This window comes from Rhinopithecus roxellana, chromosome 2 (genome assembly GCF_007565055.1).
Source record: "Rhinopithecus roxellana isolate Shanxi Qingling chromosome 2, ASM756505v1, whole genome shotgun sequence".
Lineage (NCBI taxonomy): Eukaryota > Metazoa > Chordata > Mammalia > Primates > Cercopithecidae > Rhinopithecus > Rhinopithecus roxellana.
In genome coordinates this window covers 15,023,475-15,034,506 of record NC_044550.1, presented here as the reverse complement: position 1 = coordinate 15,034,506, position 11,032 = coordinate 15,023,475, and the positions used below count along the sequence as shown (strand labels likewise).

General features: G+C 40.6%; 1 pseudogene; it reads right to left on the bottom strand.

Moving 5' to 3' along the window:
* Positions 1-1,688: 1,688 nt before the first annotated feature.
* Positions 1,689-4,440, bottom strand: LOC115894799 (annotated as a pseudogene).
* Positions 4,441-11,032: the final 6,592 nt, after the last annotated feature.

Sequence of the window (11,032 nt, the reverse complement as noted above, 5' to 3'; positions counted from 1 at the left end):
AAACCCTGTCTCTACTAAAAGTACAAAAATTTGTCAGGTGTGGTGGCACGCACCTGGAATCCCAGCTACTCAGAAAGCTGAGGCAGGAGAATAGCTTGAACCCAGGAGGCAGAGGTTGCAGTGAGCTGAGATCACACCACTGCACTCCAGCCTGGGAGACAGAGCAAGATTCTGTCTCAAAAAAAAAAATTATATATATATATATATATTTACATTTACAAGATAGTATTTTACATTCACAAGAGGATTAGATTTCAAAGTAGAAAGTTTATTTTAATAAAAGAGATACAAGAAATCATTTTCAAAATGAGGAACTGTTTTTGATTAGGAGAAAAATTGTTGTACCTATTCTTTTTATTCTTTATATAATTTTCTCTAAGTGTCTGTGATACATGTTTATTATACTGAAATAGTCTCCCTTTTAAGGTAGTGTTGCAGATGTTGTTATTTATTTGAAATTTTAAGTTTTTTATTTATAAAAAGTTTTCATAAAAATTTATTAATATAATTTAAAAATTACAACCAGTTAACCATGTGTATGATATTAGTGTTTATAGTATTTAAACAAATAAGGCTAGGCGCAGTGGCTCACGCCATCCCAGCACTTTGGGAAGCCAAGGCGGGTGGATCACAAGGTCAGGAGAGGGCCACCATCCTGGCGAACATGGTGAAACCCTGTCTCTACTAAAAATGCAAAAAATTAGCCAGGCATGGTGGCACGCACCTGTAGTCCCAGCTACTCAGGAGGCTGAGGCAGGAGAATCACTTGAACCTGGGAGGCAGAGGTTGCAGTGAGCCAAGATCACGCCACTGCACTCCAGTCTGAGTGACAGAGCCAGACTCTGTCTCAAAAAGAAACTAAAATAAAATAAAAAAACAAATAAATACAAGATTATTGTTTCTTATAAACTTTTTGTGTCTTTGCCTTTTTTTTTTTTTGAGATGGAGTCTCACTCTGTCACCCAGGCTGGAGTGCAACGGCACGATCTTGGCTCACTGCAACCTCTGACTCACTGCAACCTCTGCCTACCGGGTTCAAGTGATTCTCCTGCCTCAACCTCCTGAGTAGCTGGGATTACAGGGGCCCACCACCACGCCCAGCTAATTTTTGTATTTTTATTAGAGACGGGGTTTCACCAGGTTGGCCAGGCTGGTCTCGAACTCCTGACCTCAGGTGATCCAGCCGCCTCAGCCTCCCAAAGTGCTGGGGTTACAGGCATGAGCCACTGTGCCTGGCCTGTCTTTGCCTATTTTTTCACTGTTTAAGGAATTGTTATTAAAGCAAAATTTTATAATCCAAATTACCTTTCCTTGCTCAGTTATCAATTCTGTTACTTAAAACAGAAGTGACATTCTCAGCTATTCCACACTAAAGAATTACAAAATTGAAGGAATGCTTTACATTTCTATACTTTGCTGAAAATTCTTTATCCCAGAGTCTGAAAAGCATTACAGTGTTTTAATATTTTATTATTTTGGGGGGATTTTTTGTTTTCAAATCAATAAGTAATCTAGGACTGTCATAGCATTTGTTAGATCTGACATTTGCTTGGTATGTAAGGTTCAAAGTTTCCTTTTTAAATTGACTTTATACTTCACAGATTTTTTCCATAGTATTTAAGGTTTTCGATATTGAGATACTTTTCTTCAGTGAAGCACAAGTTTCTTTCTGTGGTCCCTGATCAGTTTTAAACAACTGGAACACCAGCGGCACTCTTAACTGCTTTCTGGGCAGCCTGTTTAGCTTGGTGTTCTTGTAGTACAGCTATATCTTTGTCAACCTTAGCACAGAGAGGCTCTGGAGATTCAAGCATACGAAGAAGTTCTGAATTACCAGTCTCCAACAACATGCCAATGATTTTACCAGCACGACTAGGGCATGGCTTGAAGAAGAGGAAACAGCCATTCACTCGTTTGCTTTTGCTTTTGAGGAGGAGCAGATGCCATCATGGAAGTCAAAGGTTCCTGACCTTGTACATGAACAGCAGGCTGCTGCATGGTACCTTGGGGCTGTACAAGAAAATGCCATTGAGGATTGTGAACTTCCATAGCATATTTATACTGTGAAATGGTGCAACAAACAGCAGGAGTTTCTGTAGTAGCAGTAGCAGCAACTGCAGAATGTGCTCCTATCGTCTGCGTTGATGTGTTGTAACAGCTGTGTTGACATGATCATGGAAGCTGTGAAGAAGCTGGTCTCATACGACTAAATGTAGTGATCTAGGAGTGGCTGGGCATATTTGTCAATGGATGAGGTCTGGCACCCTGAGCAATTTAGGGAGGATTTTATCTTAGTTGAGCAGTTTGGCTAGGAGAATACTTAGCAGCAGGGATCTCAGTCTGTGGGACAATTGCCATGAAGTAAATTGAAGAAGGTGCTGGCTGATAGGGGATGATTCCCAGGTTGAGCACAGTTTTTACACTTGCCGTTCTATGCACATACTGTACTGGTTAATGAGCTGAGCCTGGGGCTCTTCATTGCTCTTCTTCCCATTGAGTTAATACTACATACAATGGCTCAGTGCCCACAATTCTACCATTCATTTCTGAAAGTGCTTTAGTTGCTTCCTCTGGAGAGGAGAAACATACACAAATCAAACCCTTTGTTGTGACTACCATCCTTCATAACCTTTGCATTAGTGATTGTACCAAGTGGAGAAAGTTCTTTCCAGAGACATTCATCAATACCATCAAGATTTTTTGCATAAATGTCAACACCTTGTTATCTGGTGATCCTATACTGTTTGAGCTTTTCAAATTTGCACACAAGTTCCATCTGCCATTCTACTTCTTTCTGAGCCTGACCAACATCAATTTGTTTTCCATTGAGCTTCTTTCTGTTCATCTCATCTGCGCATCTTTGTGCCTTTCAAAGCTGACAAATCCAAAACCTTTGGGTTTTCCACTTTCATTAACCACTACTTTCACACTTAAGACAGATCCCAGCTTGCCAAAGAGATCTTTAAGGCACTTACCATCCATATGTCTTCTCCAAAAATCTTCCTGTAAACATTGGTGAAGTTTTTAACTCTGAGTTCTGCTTCTCATTGTTTACAAGACTTAATCCAACAAAGACTTTGCTATCATTTAGAAGCACCCATTTCATTTTTTAATAGATCTTTCAGCTGCTTCTGTGTCTCAAAATGTACAATGCCATCACCGTTGAAACTATTTTCACCACAAAGCACCTAATGTGAAAGTGATAGAGACAGGAGGCAGCCAAGGGTCCCCCGGTAAAACCCCACCTTCAAGACTAAAACAACCTGAAGGCTGATAAACTGGACTGCAGGTCCTGGTTGAAGCCGCCCTTGCCCCACTGATTCTGAATAATGCCCACCTGCGCACTGGGATTACGGGGTGGAGCCTCGGGAAGTTTGTGCCGTGTGCTGTGGAGAGGAGTCTGGCCTCTCCTGTTCCTATGTAGTGACCTGGGATTTAATCTATGAGGGGAGGAACCCACTAGCAGGACTCTTTCTCTCTTTGCTGAGAGTTATTTTCCCTTTTTCCTTTCTACCCCATAAATTCCGTTCGCCCTCACCCTTCAAGTGTTTGCATGCCTTTTCCTGGTCGTATGACAAGAACCGGGTTTTTTCTACAACAAAAAGATGTTACCAAAAGCAGAAGATACATCATGCAATGCTTTATAATCAATAGATTTGTCCAATTTTTTAATGAATATGTTGCCCACTCCATTTTTGCGAAGTGATAGATCGTGCTGAGACCACTTAGTGTGTATTGGCTAGTCTTCTATAACATCAAAATTCATTCCACATCCTGCGTTTTTCAAAGAGCGCCGGTGATCCGGTGATCTGGTTCCTGTAGCCCGGGATGGAGGGGACCTGCCAGCAGGCTTGGTCACGTGCGGTGCGAGGACAAGGGATGGCTGGGGCGCTGGGCTCACCTCCACACCCGTCTGCCGGTAGGGCCTCAGGCTGCGACCTTTCCGTCAAAGGAGAGTAAGGGCTGGGGCGGAAGCCTGAGACAGCGCAGAGAGACAAAATCACCTGGAATCCAAAACCACTCCACGGCCGAGGAACTACGGCCCGCAGCGGGCTGGGATGAGGGTGGCGGTGTAGGGTCCAGGGTCCAGGCCTCGGGATCCTGTTCCTTCTTGAAGCTGCTTCGGAGCCGCGAGGGGGCGGGTGGGTAGCTCTCGGCTGCCTCACCGGGTTATCTTATACAGGAAGAAAAGGAAAATGTCTCTGGCAGTGAAGACAAGGATTTTTTTGTAAAGTGTTTTGCAGGGGTGGCGGGTGTTAAAACAGAAACCTTTTTTTTTTTTTTTTTTAAGTTTTTTTCACGGGATTTTTTCGGGAGAATGGATTTTTCAAGATAATAAATATGTGCTGATCCTGGAGAACACACTCCACACTCTCAGCACTAACCGCCTGGAAGAAGGGACCCATTAATGTTGAATTGTACCTTCTTTCGTGGCCTCATTTTTTCTCTTTTAATTATGAAACATTGGAGCCTACAGAAAGGTAGAAAAAATGGGCACCCACAAAACCACCACCTAAATCCAATTAATTGTTAATATTTTGTCAGGTTTTCTTTATGTAATTTTTCAATTTGAATTGAAAGTAAATTATAGGCATCATGCTAATTTGCCTCTGTATACTTAAGCCTGACTATTCAAAAACTAAAGCCATTTTCTTGCACAACCACAATTCCCTTATCTTTTCACCAAGTTATCAGTAATTCCTTACAATTATTCAACTCCCAAATATTTTCAGATATAAACAGTCATGCCCCATGTAAAACATTTCAGTCAACTAGTCGACCATCTACACGGTGGTGGTCTCATAAGATTAAAATGGAGCATATATAGAAACTTGGTAAATGGGATATAGGCCTTGAAATTGGCATTGCAGCTCAAGTAGAGGAAACGATTGATACTCAGTAGTGGTGCTGGAACATTTGATTTTCCTTATAAAAAATACATGAGTGAAAATATACAGGGCCGGGTGTGGTGGTTCATGCCTGTAATCCCAGCACTTTGGGAGGCCAAGGTGGGTGGATCATCTGAGATCAGGAGTTTGAGACCAGCCTGGTCAACACGGTGAAACCCCGTCTCTACTGAAAATATAAAAATTAGCCTGGTGCAGTGGCGGGTGCCTGTAATCCCAGTTACTTGGAGGCTGAGGCCGGAGAATCACTTAAACCTGGGAGGCGGAGGTTGCAGTGAGCCAAGACCGTGCCATTAATTCCAGTCTGGGTGACAAGAGTGAAACTCCATCTCAAAAAAAAAAAAAAAATTAGCTGGGCCTGGTGGTGGGTGCCTGTAATCCCAGCTACTCAGGAGGCTGAAGCACGAGAACTGCTTGAACCTGGGAGGCTGAGGTTGCAGTGAGCTGAGATCGCACACCATCCTGGGTGACACAGTGAGACTGTGTCTCAAAAATATACATATATATATACCATCTAAGTTTGCATAATTACACCCTATGATTCACATTTTCTTAATTGTTCCCCAATTATAGCAATTTGTAAAAGCCAGGATTCAGTTGAGAACTGGACACTACATTTTGTTTTTGTTTGTCTCTTATTTTGTAACCCAGTACAATTTCTCCATACTCAAGCCCTTGCTAAATGGCATTGACTTTTTTTTTTTTTTTTTTTGAGACGGAGTCTTGCCCTGTCACCGGGCTGGAGTGCAGTGGTGCGATCTCGGCTCACTGCAACCTCCGCCTCCTGGGTTCAAACAATTCTCTTGCCTCACCTCCCAAGTAGCTGGGATTACAGACGAGTGCCACCACGCCCAGCTAATTTTTTGTATTTTTAGTAGAGACGGGATTTCACCGTGTTAGCCAGAATGGTCTCGATCTCCTGACCTCATGATCCGCCCTCTTCAGCCTCCCAAAAGTGCTGGGATTACAGGCATGAATCACCGCGCCCAGCCGGTATTGACATTTTAAAGGAACCATGCTAGTTGTCACATAGAATATCTCACATTCTGAATTTGTGGGACTGTTCATGGTTTCATTTAGTTTGTCTATCCCCTCAATTTTCTGAAATTTGAAGTTAAATTTAAGGACTTGGTTACATTCAGGTTAAAGTTTTTTGGCCAGAATCATTCGAAGGTGATGTCGTATACTTCCAATAGCAGCACATAGGAAGTTTATGTCTGGTCGTCCGACTGCCAGTGATGCTAATTTTCATTCCTAAATTAAGGTGGTGATTGCCAGATGTCTATATTGTAATGGTATATTTTCCTCTGTAATTAGCCAGTGATCTCTGAGCTTAAACCTTGGTACCACATGAATAATCATTCTTCATCAGGTTTCTCAAAATTAGTAGACTTTGTTTTTAGAGCAATTTTAGGTTTACAGAAACAAATGAGCAGAAAGTACACAGAGTTCCCATGTACCACTACCTTCCCATCCCGCTCCTCACTCAAACCCTACCTCTGCACGCAATTTCCCTTATTATTAACACCATGTATTAATGTGGTACATTGGTTGCAATTGATATGTATTGGTACATTATTATAACTGAAGTCCATAGTTTACATTAGCATTCACTCTTTGTGTTATATAGTTCTGTGAATTTTGACAACTGTATAATGACATATATCCACCAGTATCATACAGAATAGTTTCATCACCATAAAAATCCCCTGTGTTCCACCTATGTATCCCTCTCTTACTGTCCTCAAATTGCTGAAAACCGCTGATGTTTCTACATTACAGTATTGTCTTTTCCAGACTGTCATACACTTAGAACCATACTATATATAGCCTTCTCATGCTGGCTTCTTTTACTTAGCAATATACATTTAAGTCTTCTCCATGTATTTTCTTACCTTAATACCTGATTTCTTCTTAGTACTGTATAATATTTCCTTGTCTGGATGTAGCACAGTTTGTGTAGCCATTAATCTACTGAAGGACATCTTGGTTGCTTCCAAGTTTTAGCAGTTGTGAATACAACTGTTATAAACATCCATGCGCAGGTTTTTAAGGTTTTAACAAACTGTCACTGGCAGTTTCTGTTTTTCCTCACTTTTCAAGCCCATGGGCTATCTCCCAGTGCTGTTTGTTTTAATGTTCTGCAGAGTACTTAAGCATTACAGAATATAGAAGCTGGAAGATACTTGGCAGTCATTTAGTCCCTCATGTCCTAGATGAGAAAACTGAAGCCCAGATACCTTGTTATTTGTGCAGTGCCCCAATATGAGTGTCAAATCCACCTCTCCCAGTTGTTTTCTGTTCAAATAACCCTGTGAACTTCAGTGACCCACACTGACCACATCATCATTATTCACCAATAGATCCACTCTACATCAGCTCATTTCAAATGTTCTTTTCCTTTCATGCACATACAATATAGTACTTAAAATTCTGTTGACAGCAATCAATATGAATTCAAATTAAGTTCTTGCCCCAGGGATGTGACTTCTACTACACAGTTCCTTTTGGCCTGAGGGCAATTCCTAGGGAGTGAACTTAGTCATGTGCCCTCAACAGACAGCACTCCAAGGAAGCTGGGGAATGAGTGTCTCCATTCTGAAGGGAGTCCTGGACTACACACCACAGAAGACACTACTCTGTCCATCCCTCGTGGCATTTGGATCCATGACTTCATATAACTTCTCTCCATCTAGGAACAGCTCCTCCAGGATTTTGGTTGGTTTCTTTTGCTGAGGAAACATGAAAGTAACATTCATGGAGTGAACAATAGCTCCTTGGCTCTTCAACTGGTCTTTCACCCTAAACTGATCATCTCCCTTTCCTACTGTACAGGTACTATTGGGTTTACATTCTTACACTCAGCTAGCACCTCCACTGGTCTAGGTCACTTACCTGGTGATAAGAGAGGGGGATCTAATAGCCATGGCTACTAGACTTTTCCATTTAAATTGAGCAATCAAAATTTAGTAAGAGACTACTGAAACATCACTTGGCTGCCAAACACATTCCTGTCTCCTTCTATTGTGTAACAGCATTGAATTGCAGAGATAAGAAGCAAAAATTTCCCAAGTGAATCCCTGGGGGTGACGGTAAATAGTGCTACTCTTTCTTCAATCCATGGTCCTCTTTCTATTAGTGATGTGGGACCATATAATGATTATTGATCTAGGATATATGCTTGTATCCCATCCCTGCAGCTTCAAAGGGCTACTGGAGGCTGTTACATCACTCCATCAGTTTGACAGCTTCTAGTCGTTGTGATTTCATGATTTGTAATAGGATCACTGAATTGCATTTTCCTGTGTCCACCACTGCAACTACAGTGCTATAAAGTACATTCCCTTTATACAGTGCTATAAAGTAAGGTGCCAGGATGTGCAGGATTCCATATTAGAGGATTAAACATTTTGTCAGCCATTGGATAATGGTGCTGGTTGAGGCCGTGTAAGTAGGAAAGATAAATCCATACTCAGAATAAGTGTCAGTTCCAGCCAAGACGAATCACTACCCTTCCTGTGATGGAAAGAATTCAATGTATTCGCCTTGCCACCATGTGGCTACTTGGTGTCCTTGAGGAATGATGCTATCTTGAGGCCTCAGTGTTGCTCTGTCTTGATGACAAGCTTGACATTCAGAGCAATGGTAGCTAGATAAGACTTAGTCAGTGGAGACTCTGCTATTTGGGCCTCTGCATAGCCTCCATCCTTGTCACTACATTTATTCACCAATTGTGCCAGTACTGAGCTGGCCAATGGAAGAGGTTGGCTAACATCATCCAGCTGAGTCGCTTTTCTCCTTGGTTGTTGATAGATACCTCCTGTAGGTGTTAACATGGGAACAAAGATCTTCATACTTTCTGTACGTTCCGGTAAGTCCATCCATATACCCTTTTCTCAGATGTCTTTTTCTCCAGTCTTCCAAATTTTCTCCTTCCATCCCCCTGACCTGTAGCCAAGACATTTGACCATGAGTCAGTACATTCTTACTTTGAGCCTCTTCTGTTTCCATGCAAAGAGAATGACAAGGTGCATAGTGCAAAGTTCTGCCAACTGAAAGAATTTATTTATTTATTTATTTATTTTTTGAGACAGAGTCTCACTCTGTCACCAGGCTGGAGTACAGTGGCACGATCTCGGCTCACTGCAAGCTCTGCCTCCTGGATTCACACCATTCTCCTGCCTAAGCCTCCTGAGTAGCTGGAACTACAGGCGCCCGCCACCATACCTGGCTAATTTTTTTTGTATTTTTTAGTAGAGACGGGGTTTCACCGTGTTAGACAGAATGCTGTTAATCTCCTGACCTCATGATCTGCCCACCTTGGCCTCCCAAAGTGCTGGGAGTACAGGTGTGAGCCACTGTGCTCAGCCAAGAATTTATTTTTGAGTTGAACTTTTAAATATTAAAACTTTTTAAATATGCAAACAAAAATTGTATATATTTGTAGTGTACAACCTGATGTTTTAAAATATGGATACGTTGTGAAATGGCTAAATCAAGCTAATTAATACATGTATTACCTCACATACTTATCATTTCTTTTATGGTGAGAACACTAAAAATCTACTGTCCTAGCAATTTTCAAGTATGCAATACATTGTTATTAACTGTAGTCACCTTGTTGTACAACAGGTCTCTTGAACTTGTTCTTCCTGCTTATCTTAGTTTTTGTATCCTTTGACCAACATCTCCCCAGTTCTATCCTCCTCCCCTAGCCCCTAATAACTATTATTTTGTTTTCTGCTACTATGTGTTTGGCTTTTTTAGATTCCACATATAAGTGAGATCACATGGCATTTGTCTCTCTGTGCTTGGCTTATTTCACTTAATATAATGTCCTCCAGTTTCATCCATTTTATTACAAAGGACAGGATTTCCTTCTTTAAGGTTGAACAGTACTTCATTGTGTATCTATACACCACATTTTCTTTAACCATTCATCTGTTAAAGGATACTTAGGTTGATTCCATATCTTGTCTATTATGAATAATGTTGCAATGAACATGAGGTACAGATTTTTCTTTGACATATTCAATCATTTTCTTTGGGTATATAAATAGTACTAGGATTGCTGGATCATATGGTAGTTTTATTTTTAATTTTCTGAGAAACCTCCATATTATTTTTCATAATGGCTGTACTAATTGACATTCCCGCCAACAGTATACAAAGGCTCCCTTTTCTCCACATCCTCGCCAACACATGTTATCTTTTGTCTTTTTCATAGTAGCCATTCTAAAAGGGATGTCTCATTGTGGTTTTGATTTGCCTTTCCCTGATGACTAGTGATGTTGGTTATTTTTTCATATTCCTGTTGGACATTTGTATGTCTTCTTTGGAAAAATGTTTATTCGGATACTTTGCCCTTTTGTTAACCAGGTTATATGTTTTCGTGCTATTGAGTTGTATGAATTCTTTATATATTTTGGATATTAATCCTTTATCAGATGTATGGTTTGCAAATATTTTCTCCCTTTTTGTAGGCTATCTCTTTACTCTGTTGATTGTTCCCTTTGCTCACCACAGCTCTTTAGTTTGATATAATCCCGTTTGTCTAGTTTTGCTTTTGTTGCCTGTGCTTTTGGGGTCATATCCAGAAAATCATTGCCCAGACCAGTCTCATGGAGCTTTTCCTGTATGTTTTCTTCTAGTAGTTTTATGGTTTCAGGTTTTATATTTAAGTCTTTAGTCCATTTGCATTATTTTGCTATGTATGGTGTGAGATAAGGGTCTAATTTCATTTCTCTGCATGTGGAGTTCTCCCAACACCATTTATTGAAAAGATTGTCCTTTCCCCGTTGTGTGTTCTTGGCATATTTACTGAAAATCAATTGGCCATAAATGTAGATGTATTTTGAGGCTCTCTATTCTGTTCCATTGGTCTATTAGTCTGTTTGTATGCCAATATCATGTTATATTTTTGATTACTATAGCATCATAGTATATTTTGAAACTGGATAATGTGATGCCTCCTACTTTGTTCTTTTTGCTCAAGATTTGCTATTTGGGTTTTTTTTTTTTTTGTGGTTTCACATGAATTTGGGGACTTTTTTCTGTTTATGTAAAAAAATCATCGGAATTTTGATAGAGATTACACTGAGTCTATAGATCATTTTGGGTACTAA